The sequence below is a fragment of the Pristiophorus japonicus genome, chromosome 5 (genome assembly GCF_044704955.1).
Source record: "Pristiophorus japonicus isolate sPriJap1 chromosome 5, sPriJap1.hap1, whole genome shotgun sequence".
NCBI lineage: Eukaryota > Metazoa > Chordata > Chondrichthyes > Pristiophoridae > Pristiophorus > Pristiophorus japonicus.
Genome location: NC_091981.1, coordinates 15,772,652 through 15,785,870, shown reverse-complemented (window position 1 = coordinate 15,785,870; position 13,219 = coordinate 15,772,652).

Sequence of the window (13,219 nt, the reverse complement as noted above, 5' to 3'; positions counted from 1 at the left end):
CATGGGGCCTATCCTGGGCTGACATCCAGAGCGTGGCCAATGCTATTGAGTCGCTAAAAACAGCGCTGGGCCCTGACGCCTTTAGGTGTGTCGAGCATGCTCAAGCATGTGGAGAGATCCCATCCAAACTGACCCCTGTCCGGATGGAATTCCTCATCGTTGCTGAGCCCCGAAACCTCCCTCGGGAGCCGACGCCTCACAACTTGAGCATCCTCCGGGAAATCTCCTCCGTGCCTTTCAGTTCTGCATGGAGGGGATTCCTATACGGGCTGCTCTTGCACACTCTACACATTGCCATCCTCATCTGCCGTCTGGACACGCCATGGCACACCATCTTGCCATCTGGAGGAGGCAGGGATCCCTAATGGAGTGCTTGCTATGCGGGAATCCTCCCTTTATTTATTGGGGACTTGGCCTGGAGGGTGTTGCATGGAGCAGTCGCGTGCAATAGTCGGTTCACGGACTCCCAGACCACCTGCAATTTCTGCAGGCTAGAGGAGTCCGCGTTCCACGTCTATGTTGTATGTATGAGGTTGCAGTCCCTCTTCCAATATCTAAAGGGGCTGCTCCTCAAATTCTGGCTGCACTTCAGTCCCACACTCCTGATCTATGGGCACCCTGTGCGGAGGCAAGCGGGCAGGTCGGAAGGTCTCCTCATAGGCCTGCTCCTGGGCATGGCCAAGGTGGCCATCAACCGGTCCAGGCAGCGGGCGGTCGAGGAGGTCATTCAGCACGACTGTCTGCCTCTCTTCCGCGGTTACATCCGAGCCAGGGTGTCCCTGGAGATGGAGCACGCGGTGTCCACCGGTACGCTCGCGGCCTTCCACAAGAGGTGGGCGCCGGAGGGACTGGAGTGCATCAGCACCCCTGGCAACCAAATTTTTATTTGAACCATTTACTGTTAAAAGTTTAATTTGTTTAATCTGTTGGTTTTAGTGCTCCTTTCGTCAAGGGGTACTTGATTATTGTTTCAACAACAAAATAGTTGTAGAGCTGCTGCACTGTGAGTGGCTTAGCCAGTCACGTGATTTTCACAAGACTCAATAAAACCCCAGTTAACTGAGCTCAGGCTCTCCATGATGAGTCGTGCAGTTCTGAGCCTGGTGGATGAACTGATAGTGTTCAGTTTGATTGTTAAATCTTTGCTAATAAACCAGCTAGTTCTTTAATTGCTGATAGTTTGCTGATTTGCTGATGATACAAATATAGGCAGGAAAGCAAGTTGTGAGGAGGAGGCTAAGAATCTGCAAAGGGATATAGACAGGCTGAGTGAGTGGGCAAAGATTTGGCAGATGGAGTATAATGTGGGAAAATGTGAGGTTATCCACTTTGGTAGAAAAAATAAAAAAAGCAAAGTATTATTTAAATGGAGAGATTACAAAATGCTGTGGTACAGAGGGATCCGGGGGTGCTTGTGCATGAAACACAAAAAGTTAGTATGCAGTTACAGCAAGTAATTAGGAAGCAAATGGAATGTTGGCCTTTATTGCAAAGGGGATGTAGAGAAGTCCTGCTACAACTGTACAGAGCAATGGTGAGACCACACCTGGAGTACTGCGTGCAGTTTTGGTCTCCTTATTTAATGACGGATATACATGCATTGGAGGCAGTTCAGAGAAGGTTCACGAGGTTGATTCCTGAGATGAAGGGATTGTCTTATGAAGAAATATTCAGCAGGTTGGCCCTATACTCATTGGAGTTTAGAAGAATGAGAGATGATCTTATTGAAACGTACAATATTCTGATTGGGCTTAACAGGGTAGATGCAGAGAGGATATTTCCCCTCGTGGGGGAATCTAGAACTAGGGGGCATAGTTCAGATTAAAGGGTCGCCCATTTAAGATGGCGATGAGGAGGAATTTCTTCTCTCAGAGCATCGTGAATCTTTGGAATTCTCTACCCCAGAGAGCTGTGGAGGCTGGGTCATTGAATATATTTAAGTTAGAGATAGAGAGATCTTTGAACTATAAGGGTGTCAAGGGTTATGGGGAGCAGGCAGGGAAGTGGAGTTGAAGCCAAGATCAGATCAGCCATGATCTTATTGAATGGCAGAGCAGTCTCAAGGGGCCAAATGGCCTACTCCTGCTCCTATTTCTTATGTACTTTACAGCAAATGTGTCACTCTGAATTCTTAAGCAAAGAACCCATGAAGCCAATACACTACACTAGCTGAGACTCATACAATCATAAGTCCAGGAACGCTCAGAGATATTGGGGTAGAATTTCTACTCTGATTTCCCATCATATCAGCGGAAGATGAGCGGAAATCTCGCACAAATGGCACAAACTATAAGCGGGAAGGGCTCTCAGCAATGGGCCTTGGGGTGACCAGGAAGAGCTGGCAGAAAATTGAGACTTAGGGAGAGAGGCCAATTTTGGAGTACGGATATAGGCACACCCAATCTTCAGAATCCCTCCATACACACCAGCACGCAATGCATTCCTACTGCACAGAGCTGCATCTATTACACATATCGGACAGTGTTTTGTGCTAGCCTGTACTTTGAAGAGCACGGCCCCTGTAGGTATGAGATTATGGATTCATACATGAGGGTCTTGCTGAATGCAGGGGAATTGGTAGACGTAATACTGCGGCAGAGACAAATATCTGAGTTTAAAATGGCAGAGGGCTGCCTGTATCACAACATGGTTGCTTTCAAGCATGGGTACATTAGCGTTAAAAACGAGAGTCCTTGTTATGACTGTAATGTATTTGCTTCAAGGGTTCTTTGCTTAAGAATTCATAGGAATACATTGCTATTAAAATCTAGTTGTTTTTTTTAGCAAAGGTTTAACAATCACATGACACATTAGCAGTTCATCCACCAGGGGGTTGACATATGAGGGAAGTTTGAGTAGGTTGGGCCTCTATTCATTGGAATTCAGAAGATTGAGAGGTGATCTTATCGGAATGTATAAGATTAGGAGGGGGGCTTGATAAGATGGATACAGAGAGGATGTTTTCACTGATAGGGGAGACTAGAACTAGAGGGCATAATCTTAGAATAAGGGGCCGTGCATTTAAAACTGAGATGAGGAGGAATTTCCCCTCTCAGAGGGTTGTAAATCTGTGGAATTTGCTGCCTAAGAGAGCTGTGGAAGCTGGGACATTGAATAAATTTAAGGCAGAGATAGACAATTTCTTAAACGATAAGGGGATAAGGGGTTATGGGGTGCGGGCAGGGAAGTGGATTTGAGTCCATGATCGGATCCAGCCATGATCGTATTCAATGGTGGAGCAGGCTCGAGGGGCCATATGGCCTACTCCTGCTCCTATTTCATATGTTCTTATATTCTTATCCTCACAACCAGCTGCCTCATCATGGATCCCCTGAACCCAACTGGCTGGGGTTTTATTGAGTCTTGTGAACATGACATGAAGGAATGGCTAAGCCACTCCCAACTCAAGATCTCTACAGACCAGTGAGCATACTCACAGGGGCATACATTACAATGACCTAATCGAGTCATTTCCTTGAGGTCACCCTAACCCCCACATCTTTGATCACCGCACCAAAAGACTAATGAGCAACCTGGCAGCATGAATTCATAACGTTACCTGTCATAATTAAGTGAAAAATGAGTACAGATCTCCATTTAAAACATTGGATTTTAAGGGGTCGATTTTCCCATAAACAATGATCTGGGTGGAGCACATAGCAACAAATCCAGCAGGGAACGACCATCTGTAGCACCATCCACTTCTTCGGCAGCACCTCCCAAACCCGTGACCTCCTCCAACTCGAAGGACAAGGGCAGCCAGCCTTTGGGAACACCACCACCTCTAAGTTCCGCTCCAAGTCATACACACCACCCCTAATTGGAAGTATATCACCGTTCCTCCATCGTTGCTGGGTTAAAATCCTGGAACTCCCTCCCTAACAGCACTATGGGAGCACCTTCACCGCACGGACTGCAGCGGTGCAGGAAGCGGCTCATCACCATCTTCTCAAGGACAATTAGGGATGGGCAATAAATGCTGGCCTTGCCAACGATGCCCACATCCCAAGAACGAATAAAAAAAATGTTTAAATTGGACGAAAAACTGGGCGGTACCTGTTACAGGCACAGTGTTGTCCATTTCCATCTGTCTCGACGCAATCCACCCTGGTGATTATTTATGGCATGGAACAAAAGAGGGAAATCCACAGCTAGGTTTACGACTAAGTGCCGAAATTCTTCGACAGCCAATTAAAAAAATAATACTGCCCGGTACAAAGTCAGGCTCTGTGGCTTCTCGCTATTCGAAATGCATTGCAAATGAAAATGCATGGGCGAATTTCTGCTGATGTCGAACTGAGCCTAAGAGGCAGATGTAAAGTGCGAAATTTCGAGCGATTTAGTGGTGTAAGATTACTACTAATCTTCAGGGAAAAAAAATACAGACCATGAACTAAAAATTGATTGTTACAAGCTTTGGAATTAAACTGGACAATTAAGGACATCCTGTGGTCAGGAACCAAAACTGACTTCATGCGTAACTTCGTGCATAACAGCAATGGAATGTTACGTCAGGCCCTGAACTTGATTGACCAGGGTGGGGAAAACAACCACTGGAGACATCGAGTCTGTAACAACAAAGGACCCCCCACAAGGTGCAAATTTTTGGGCTAACAGCATATGGAAATATCTTTTGCATTGTCAACTCTGCACACAAATCAGGAGCAATTCAACCTCATCACCAAACAGTTAAACGGATCAATAATCAAATTTCGTCACTTATTCAAAACCTGGATATAAATATACGGACACAGACAAGCAGAAGAAAAGCAGAGAACACAGCTAAACAGAAGCAGGAGGAAGAGCAAGCAGTCATGGAAGGAAAGGAACTGAAGCTGCAGTTAACGGCCAGAAGAACCACGAACCTACAGCCAGGGCTGGTGATTGTATGTCTTAAGTCAATTTCTCTCGGCAATCTAGTCCTGTTGTTTTTAGTTGGCTTTTGTTGCGTAATAAAACAAACACTGGGTTAAGCCTAAAATTTTGTGCCACGTGTTGTCCTTTCCCATTATAAGTTCCGAAGTCTAAAAATCAGGGTAGAGTAAAAAAAAACAGACCACCCTAGAGTGAAACATAAGTAAGAGGAAGAACCATTCAGGTTTGGCTGAAAGGCTCATTTCTGGCCTGCATTGATAAAGATGGAAACACAAGTAAAGAGACTTTGCACCAAGCCTGCAAGCAACCTGTGTAACCTTGCTACAAGCTAGCGTTATCTTGTGCAAGCCTATCTGCGTATGACTCTCCGACTGCAAGGACTATGGCAAGTTGTTCACAGACTAATACTGCTGTTATTATCAATAGAAAAAGCATTGTGGCAAGCCTGAAACTGACCCTTATCCTTTGCAAATATGTGGACTGAATTCAAGATATTTGCAGCCAAGTATAAAACATTTAAAGGGGAAACATTTACTTTATAAAATTCCTATCTTGCAAACCTTTCTTCATTCGTTTGCAAACACGTGGCATAACGGCCAAAACTAAATTTAAAAGTCTCACTGCATGGTATGCACTGTGAAGAAAATAACCCCAGGCTGACATTCCAGTGCAGTATTGATTGTATGCTACATTATCAGGGATATTAGGTTTTGGATGAGACATTAAACCATTGCTTCAGGTGGGTATTAAAGATCCCAAGGCATTATTCGGGCCGACATTACTTCCTCAACCAGCACCACCAAGATCAGATGGCCTGGTCATTTAAACAACAACTTGCATTTATATAGCAGCCTTAACGCAGTAAAATGCCCCAAGACACTTCACAGGAGGAGTATACCAAGACGCATAAGGAGATTTAGGACAGATGATAATAACATAAGAACATAAGAAATAGGAGCAGGAGTAGACCATTTGGCCCCTCGAGCCTGCTTCGCTATTCAATAAGATCATAGCTGATCTGATCATGGACTCAGCTCCCCTTCCCTGCCTGCTCCCCATAATCCTTTACTCCCCTATCGCTCTAAAATCTGTCCATCACCGCCTTAAATATGTTCAATGACCCAGCCTCCACAGCTCTCTGGGGCAGAGAATTCCACAGATTTACAACCCTCAGAGAAGAAATTTCTCATTAAATGGGCAGCTCCTTATTCTAAGACTATGTCCCCTAGTTTTAGTTTCCCCTATGAGTGGAAATATCCTCTTTGCATCCACCTTAAAAGCTTGGTCGAAGAGGTAGGTTTTAAGGAGCATTTTAAAGGAGGCGTGTGAGGTAGAGGGGCGCAGAGGTTGAGGGAGGCAATTATAGAGTATAGGTTTTGGCACGGCAGCGGAGACACGGCCACCAATGGTGGAGCGATGAAAATTAGGGATGGACAAGAGACTAGAGTTGGAGGAGTGTAGAGTTTGTGAAGGGTTGCAGGGCTTGAGGAGGTTACAGAGATAGGGAGGGGTGAGGACATGGAGTGATTTGAAGACAAGGAATACTACTTTCTTGTTTGACTACATAACAACAGTCATTGTACAACAAAAGTAATTCATTGCGTGAAGTGCTTTTTTTTCCTCTGCTATATAAACACAATTATAAAATTCGATACACTTGTCCTTCCTCAAACAAGTATAACATTTCCAACACTTTTAATGAAGACATTTTAGATGCTGATGAAAGCACACTCACTCTCATTAGAACGCTTTCAGTTGGAGTATTATTTCTGTTATAAGGTTATTGGACCTTAGCCACTGAGTCTTTCAGGTTATATGTCTTGCCACGTTACAAAATTCTCACTTTAACAGGCATCTCATTATAATATGCAAAACACACGACTCTCAAGGGTCACATTGTAATGAGGATTGTGGTCACTGCGATCTGTATAGCAAATCAGCCGCTCGTGAGCACAGTGCTAAGCGGATGCTGGCAGAACTAATCCCTTATTCAAGACAGAATGCACCTGTAACTCTGACAACACAGGCTGGGGACGTTGAAACATGACCCTGGCTTTGAGTAATTCCGAGGCAAGAGCCTTCAGGAATGAGGGGGGGTTTGAAAAACACCTGGCCTCTGGCTCACCGCAATGTGACAAACACTAATGAGTGTACCGTGCTTCCGGACAGTTTAGAAATAATAAAAGAAAATACTTCAAGAATTCCACAAGACTTTTACATAGAAACATAGAAACTAGGTGCAGGCGTAGGCCATTCGGCCCTTCGAGCCTGCACCGCCATTCAATGAGTTCATGGCTGAACATGCAACTTCAGTACCCCATTCCTGCTTTCTCGCCATACCCCTTGATCCCCCTAATAGTAAGGACTACATCTAACTCCTTTTTCAATATATTTAGTGAATTGGCCTCAACAACTTTCTGTGGCAGAGAATTCCACAGGTTCACCACTCTCTGGGTGAAGAAGTTTCTCCTCATCTCGGTCCGAAATGACTTATCCCTTATGCTTAGACTGTGACCCCTGGTGCTGACTTCCCCAACATTGAGAACATTCTTCCTGCATTTAACCTGTCTAAACCCGTCAGAATTTTAAACGTTTCTATGAGATCCCCTCTCATTCTTCTGAACTCCAGTGAATACAAGCCCAGTTGATCCAGTCTTTCTTGATATGTCAGTCCCGCCATCCCGGTAATCAGTCTGGTGAACCTTCGCTGCACTCCCTCAATAGCAAGAATGTCCTTCCTCAAGTTAGGAGACTAAAACTGTACACAATACTCCAGGTGTAGCCTCACCAAGGCCCTGTACAACTGTGTAAACCTCCCTGCCCCTGTACTCAAATCCCCTCGCTATGAGGGCCAACATGCCATTTGCCTTCTTAACCGCCTGCTGTACCTGCATGCCAACATTCAATGGCTGATGTACCATGACACCCAGGTCTCGTTGCACCTTCCCTTTTCCTATCTGTCACCATTCAGATAATAGTCTGTCTCTCTGTTTTTACAACCAAAGTGGATAACCTCACATTTATCCACATTATACTTCATCTGCCATGCATTTGCCCACTTACCTGACCTATCCAAGTCACTCTGCAGCCTCATAGCATCCTCCTTGCAGCTAACACTGCCACCCAACTCAGTGTCATCGGCAAATTTGGAGATACCATATTTAATCCCCTCGTCTAAATCATTAATGTACAATGTAAACAGCTGGGGCCCCAGCACAGAACCTTGCGGTACCCCACTAGTCACTGCCTGCCATTCTGAAAAGTACCCATTTACTCCTACTCTTTGCTACCTGTCTGCCAACCAGTTCTCAATCCACGTCAGCACACTACCCCCAATCCCATGAGCTTTAACTTTGCACATTAATCTCTTGTGTGGGACCTTGTCGAAAGCCTTCTGAAAGTCCAAATACACGACATCCTTGTCCACTCTGCTGGAAACATTCTCAAAAAATTCCAGAAGATTTGTCAAGCATGATTTCCCTTTCACAAATCCATGCTGACTTGGACCTATCATGTCACCTCTTTCCAAATGCGCTGCTATGACAACCTTAATAATTGATTCCATCATTTTACCCACTACCAATGTCAGGCTGACCGGTCTATAATTCCCTATTTTCTCTCTCCCTCCTTTTTTAAAAAGTGGAGTTACATTGGCTACCCTCCACTCCATAGGAACTGATCCAGAGTCTATGGAATGTTGGAAAATGACTGTCAATGCATCCGCTATTTCCAAGGCCACCTCCTTAAGTACTCTGGGATGCAGATCATCAGGCCCTGGGGTTTTATCGGCCTTCAATCCCATCAATTTCCCCAACACAATTTCCCGACTAATAAGAATTTTCCTCAGTTCCTCCTTCTTACTAGATCCTCTGACCCCTTTTATATCCGAAAGGTTGTTTGTGTCCTCCTTAGTGAATACCGAACCAAAGTACTTGTTCAATTGGTCTGCCATTTCTTTGTTCCCAGTTATGACTGTCCCTGATTCTGACAGCAGGGGACCTACGTTTGTCTTTACTAACCTTTTTCTCTTTACGTAGCTATAGAAGCTTTTGCAGTCCATTTTAATGTTCCCTGCAAGCTTCTATTTTCTCTGCCCTAATCAAACGCTTTGTCCTCCTCTGCTGAGTTCTAAATTTCTCCCAGTCCCCGGGTTCGCTGCTATTTCTGGCCAATTTGTATGCCACTTCCTTGGCTTTAATATTATCCCTGATTTCCCTTGATAACCACGGTTGAGCCACCTTCCCTTTTTTATTTTTACGCCAGACAAGGATGTACAATTGTTGTAGTTCATTCATGCGGTTTCTAAATGTCTGCCATTGCCCATCCACAGTCAACCCCTTAAGTATCATTCGCCAATCTATCCTAGCCAATTCACACCTTATACCTTCAAAGTTACCCTTCTTTAAGTTCTGGACCATGGTCTCTGAATTAACTGTTTCCTTCTCCATCCTAATGTAGAATTCCACCATATTATGGTCACTCTTCCCCAAGGGGCCTCGCACAACGAGATTGCTAATTAATCCTCTCTCATTACACAACACCCAGTCTAAGATGGCCTCCCCCCTAGTTGGTTCCTCGACATGTTGGTCTAGAAAACCATCCCTTATGCACTCCAGGAAATCCTCCTTCACCGTATTGTTTCCAGTTTGGTTAGCCCAATCTATGTGTATATTAAAGTCACCCATGATAACTGCTGCACCTTTATTGCATGCACCCCTAATTTCCTGTTTGATGCCCTCCCCAACATCACAACTACTGTTTGGAGGTCTGTACACAACTTCCACTAGTGTTTTCTGACCTTTGGTATTCCGTAGCTCCACCCATACCGATTCCACATCATCCAAGCTAATGACTTTCCTTACAATTGCATTAATTTCCTCTTTAACCAGCAACGCCACCCCACCTCCTTTTCCTTTCTGTCTATCTTTCCTAAATGTTGAACACCCTTGGATGTTGAGTTCCCAGCTTTGGTCAACCTGGAGCCATGCCTCCGTATCCGTTAACTGCTATCTGCACAGTTAATTCGTCCACCAAGCAGTGTAGGATGAAGATACAGATCCCGCAAATGGGGAAAAAAAAACAAAACCTCCAGAAAAAGAAAGCAGGACTTGCATTTATATTGTGTCTTTGATGACCACCGGATGTCTCAATGCTCTTTACTGCCAATTAAATACTTGTGGGGTGTAGTCACTGTGGTAATGTGGAAACAGGGCAGCCAATTTGCACACAGCCAGTAATAATGTTGGGCGCAAGTGAGAGTGGATCTGTGATGGGGCAGTGCCAAAGAGGTGACTAACAGAAAATAGGACAAAAGAAAGAAAGTCTTGCATTTATATAGCGCCTTGCACGACCACTAGACATCCCAAAGCGCTTTACAGCCAATGAAGTACTTTTGGAGTATAGTCACTGTTGTAATGTCGGAAACGAGGCAGCTAATTTGCGCACAGCAAACTCCCACAAACAGCAATGTGATAATGACTAGACAATCTGTTTTTGTTATGTTGATTGAGGGATAAGTATTTAGATATTGTGCGATGGTGTACAATGGGTGATAGCGAATGGGCAGCCCGTTTGCCATCACTCCTGCTTTTTATTTCTATTGACTCTGAGTGCCATATTGCTCCTTGCACCTGTGGGAACCCTGCCAGTCTGTAGAAAGGGATAGCTTTCTCACCTTTTGTACCTGCTTCCATTGGGAAAGATAATAATTGCGCATTGATCTTGAATAGAATCAGAAACCCTCTTTGATGCAATGAGCAGCTGCCTGGCTAATGAGGCGCAGATCATCCAGGATGCTGCCTGACAGGATCAAGACACAAAGACACAGTGCTGACCTTTGGTACAGAGAATATGTACATAAGAACATAAGAAATAGGAGCAGGAGTAGGCCATTCGGCCCTTTGAGCCTGCTCCGCCATTCACTAAGATCATGGCTGACCTATCTCATCTCCACTTTCCTGCACTATCCTCATATCCCTTGATTCCCTTAATATCCAAAAATCTATCGATCTCTGCCTTGAATATACTCAACGACTGAGCCTCCACAGCCCTCTGGGGTAGAGAATTCCAGAGATTCACCACCCTCTGAGTGAAGAAGTTTCTCCTGATCTCAGTCCGAAATGGCCGACCCTAATCATTACTTTTGTAATTCTATCCCCTTTTTTAACTTTATGCATTTTTATTTGAGCCTCAGGTCTGTGAAGGATATTTCTCTTCAATGAGAAGAGAATTATTTGTGTATATAAGCACTGTGTGTTTTGGAAACCATATGAAATATCTCAGGATTATTTTTTTCTCAATTTTTATAAAGAAAATTTTCTCGCAACACTGGCACTGATTGCAATTCTGCTCTTATACTGTTGTTCTCCTGGTGGAAAGAGGCTGTGGGTCTTCAAACAGCTGTTGATATATTTCACCAACAACTTGGTTGGCTCGGTGGGGAGATGTGGAGCCTTTTGAGGTGCTGAAGATCAGAAGAGTCGAATAGGTAATGCAATGTCTGTACATTCTGGTAAGTAGATATGTGCACCAAGGGAAGAGATGCCTTCTGTGAAACCTGACCCTGGGCTTCCAGTGTGGCCTTTTCCATATCCTCAACGTCCACCTCATTGAATAGAGGAATTCCCATTGGGAAATCTATATCCTCCAATGCAAAGCAATACTTTGAACAGAGCTGAGTGAAATTGGAGACCTGATTGAACTCCAAAGTACTACAAAGACTAATATGCCGGTACAGTAAACTCAGCCTTCAGCAACAACAAACAATATGATCTCCTCAATATGGCATCTGCCTTGGGGATGCCTTCCTGCAGCTTCTACCACCAACGATGTCTCCGCAAGATCCTGCAAATCCCCTGGGAGGACAGGCGCACTAACATCAGTCTCCTCGTCCAGGCCAACATCCCCAGTATTGAAGCACTGACCACACTCGATCAACTTCGCTGGGCAGGCCACATAGTTCGCATGCCAGGTATGAGACCCCCTAAGCAAATGCGTTATGCAGAGCTCCTTCATGGTAAACGAGCCAAAGGTGGGCAGCGGAAGCGTTACAAGGACACCCTCAAAGCCTCCCTGGTAAAGTACGACATCACCACTGACACCTGGGAGACCCTGGCCGAAGACCGCCCGAGGTGGAGAAAGTGCATCCGGGAGGGCGTTAAGTTCTTCGAGTCTCAACGCAAAGAGCATGAAGAGGAAGGAGCACATGGCAAACCAGCCCCACTCACCCCTTCCCTCGACGAATATCTGTCCCACCTGTGACAGGGTCTGTGGCCCTCGTATTGGACTGTTCAGTCACCAGATAACTCACTTTGGGAGTGGAGGCAAGCCTTCCTTGATTCCGAGGGACTGCCTGTGATGATGATGATATAATGGCAGTAATTATTTGGGGTGGGTTTGTGGAATGCAATGGATGGGTTAACACATTGATATGAGGCAGTTCAGTCTCCTGGTGGAATTTAAAATGGACGGAAACTTATTTTTTTGAGAGGATAATTCAGGTGCAGTTTTGATGGCAGTGGATTTGAGGCCCTCATCTCTAAGAATCAATTTTACTCCATTTACCGCCTTAAAATCAGGTCGTAATTTCGAGGAAACATCTGATAGCACTTGAAATTATGAAAATAAGACAAGGTGAGTGTACTTATGCACCTGTGTGTATGCTCACAGGTGTGTAGAGCTGTTACATTGTGAGTGGCTTAGCCAGTCACGTGATGTTCACAAGACTCAATAAAACCCCAGTCATCGGGTCTGGGTCATCCACGATGAGGTATGCAGTTGTGAGCCTAGTGGATGAACTAGTAATGTGTAGTGTGATTGTTAAGCCTTTGTTAATAAACCAACTAGTTTGTAACAGCAATGTGTTGCTATGAATTCTTAAGCAAAGAACCCATGAAGCAAATACATTACAGTGAGGGACTTGTACAGAACAGAACAATAATCTCGATAAGCATATATGGAGGGGTAAATTTTGTGAAGCTCTGCCAAATATAAAGCACAGGCGGAAGCTGCAGCAGTAACACTTTAGGCCCATTTTCAAACTCACCCAAGTTTAACGAGGGTCAACCTGGACCCATACAAAATTTATTCTACAATCTAGAACAATGGAACAGAGGACAAATTGAATGAACTGTGGTAAGCAGACCATAGGATAAGATTTAGACAAAGATAATATTAAACAAGAATCCCACATGCCATACTTTTTGGGGGGCTTTAATACTTAGTGGGAACTATATTCTATCAGAGTAGGGTACAGGAAAATAGATAGCCCTGCATATCTATGGGAGGGGGGTAGTTGCTGTTTTAATTCACAATTAAAATGGTAATGAGCATTCTAAAATAGTTG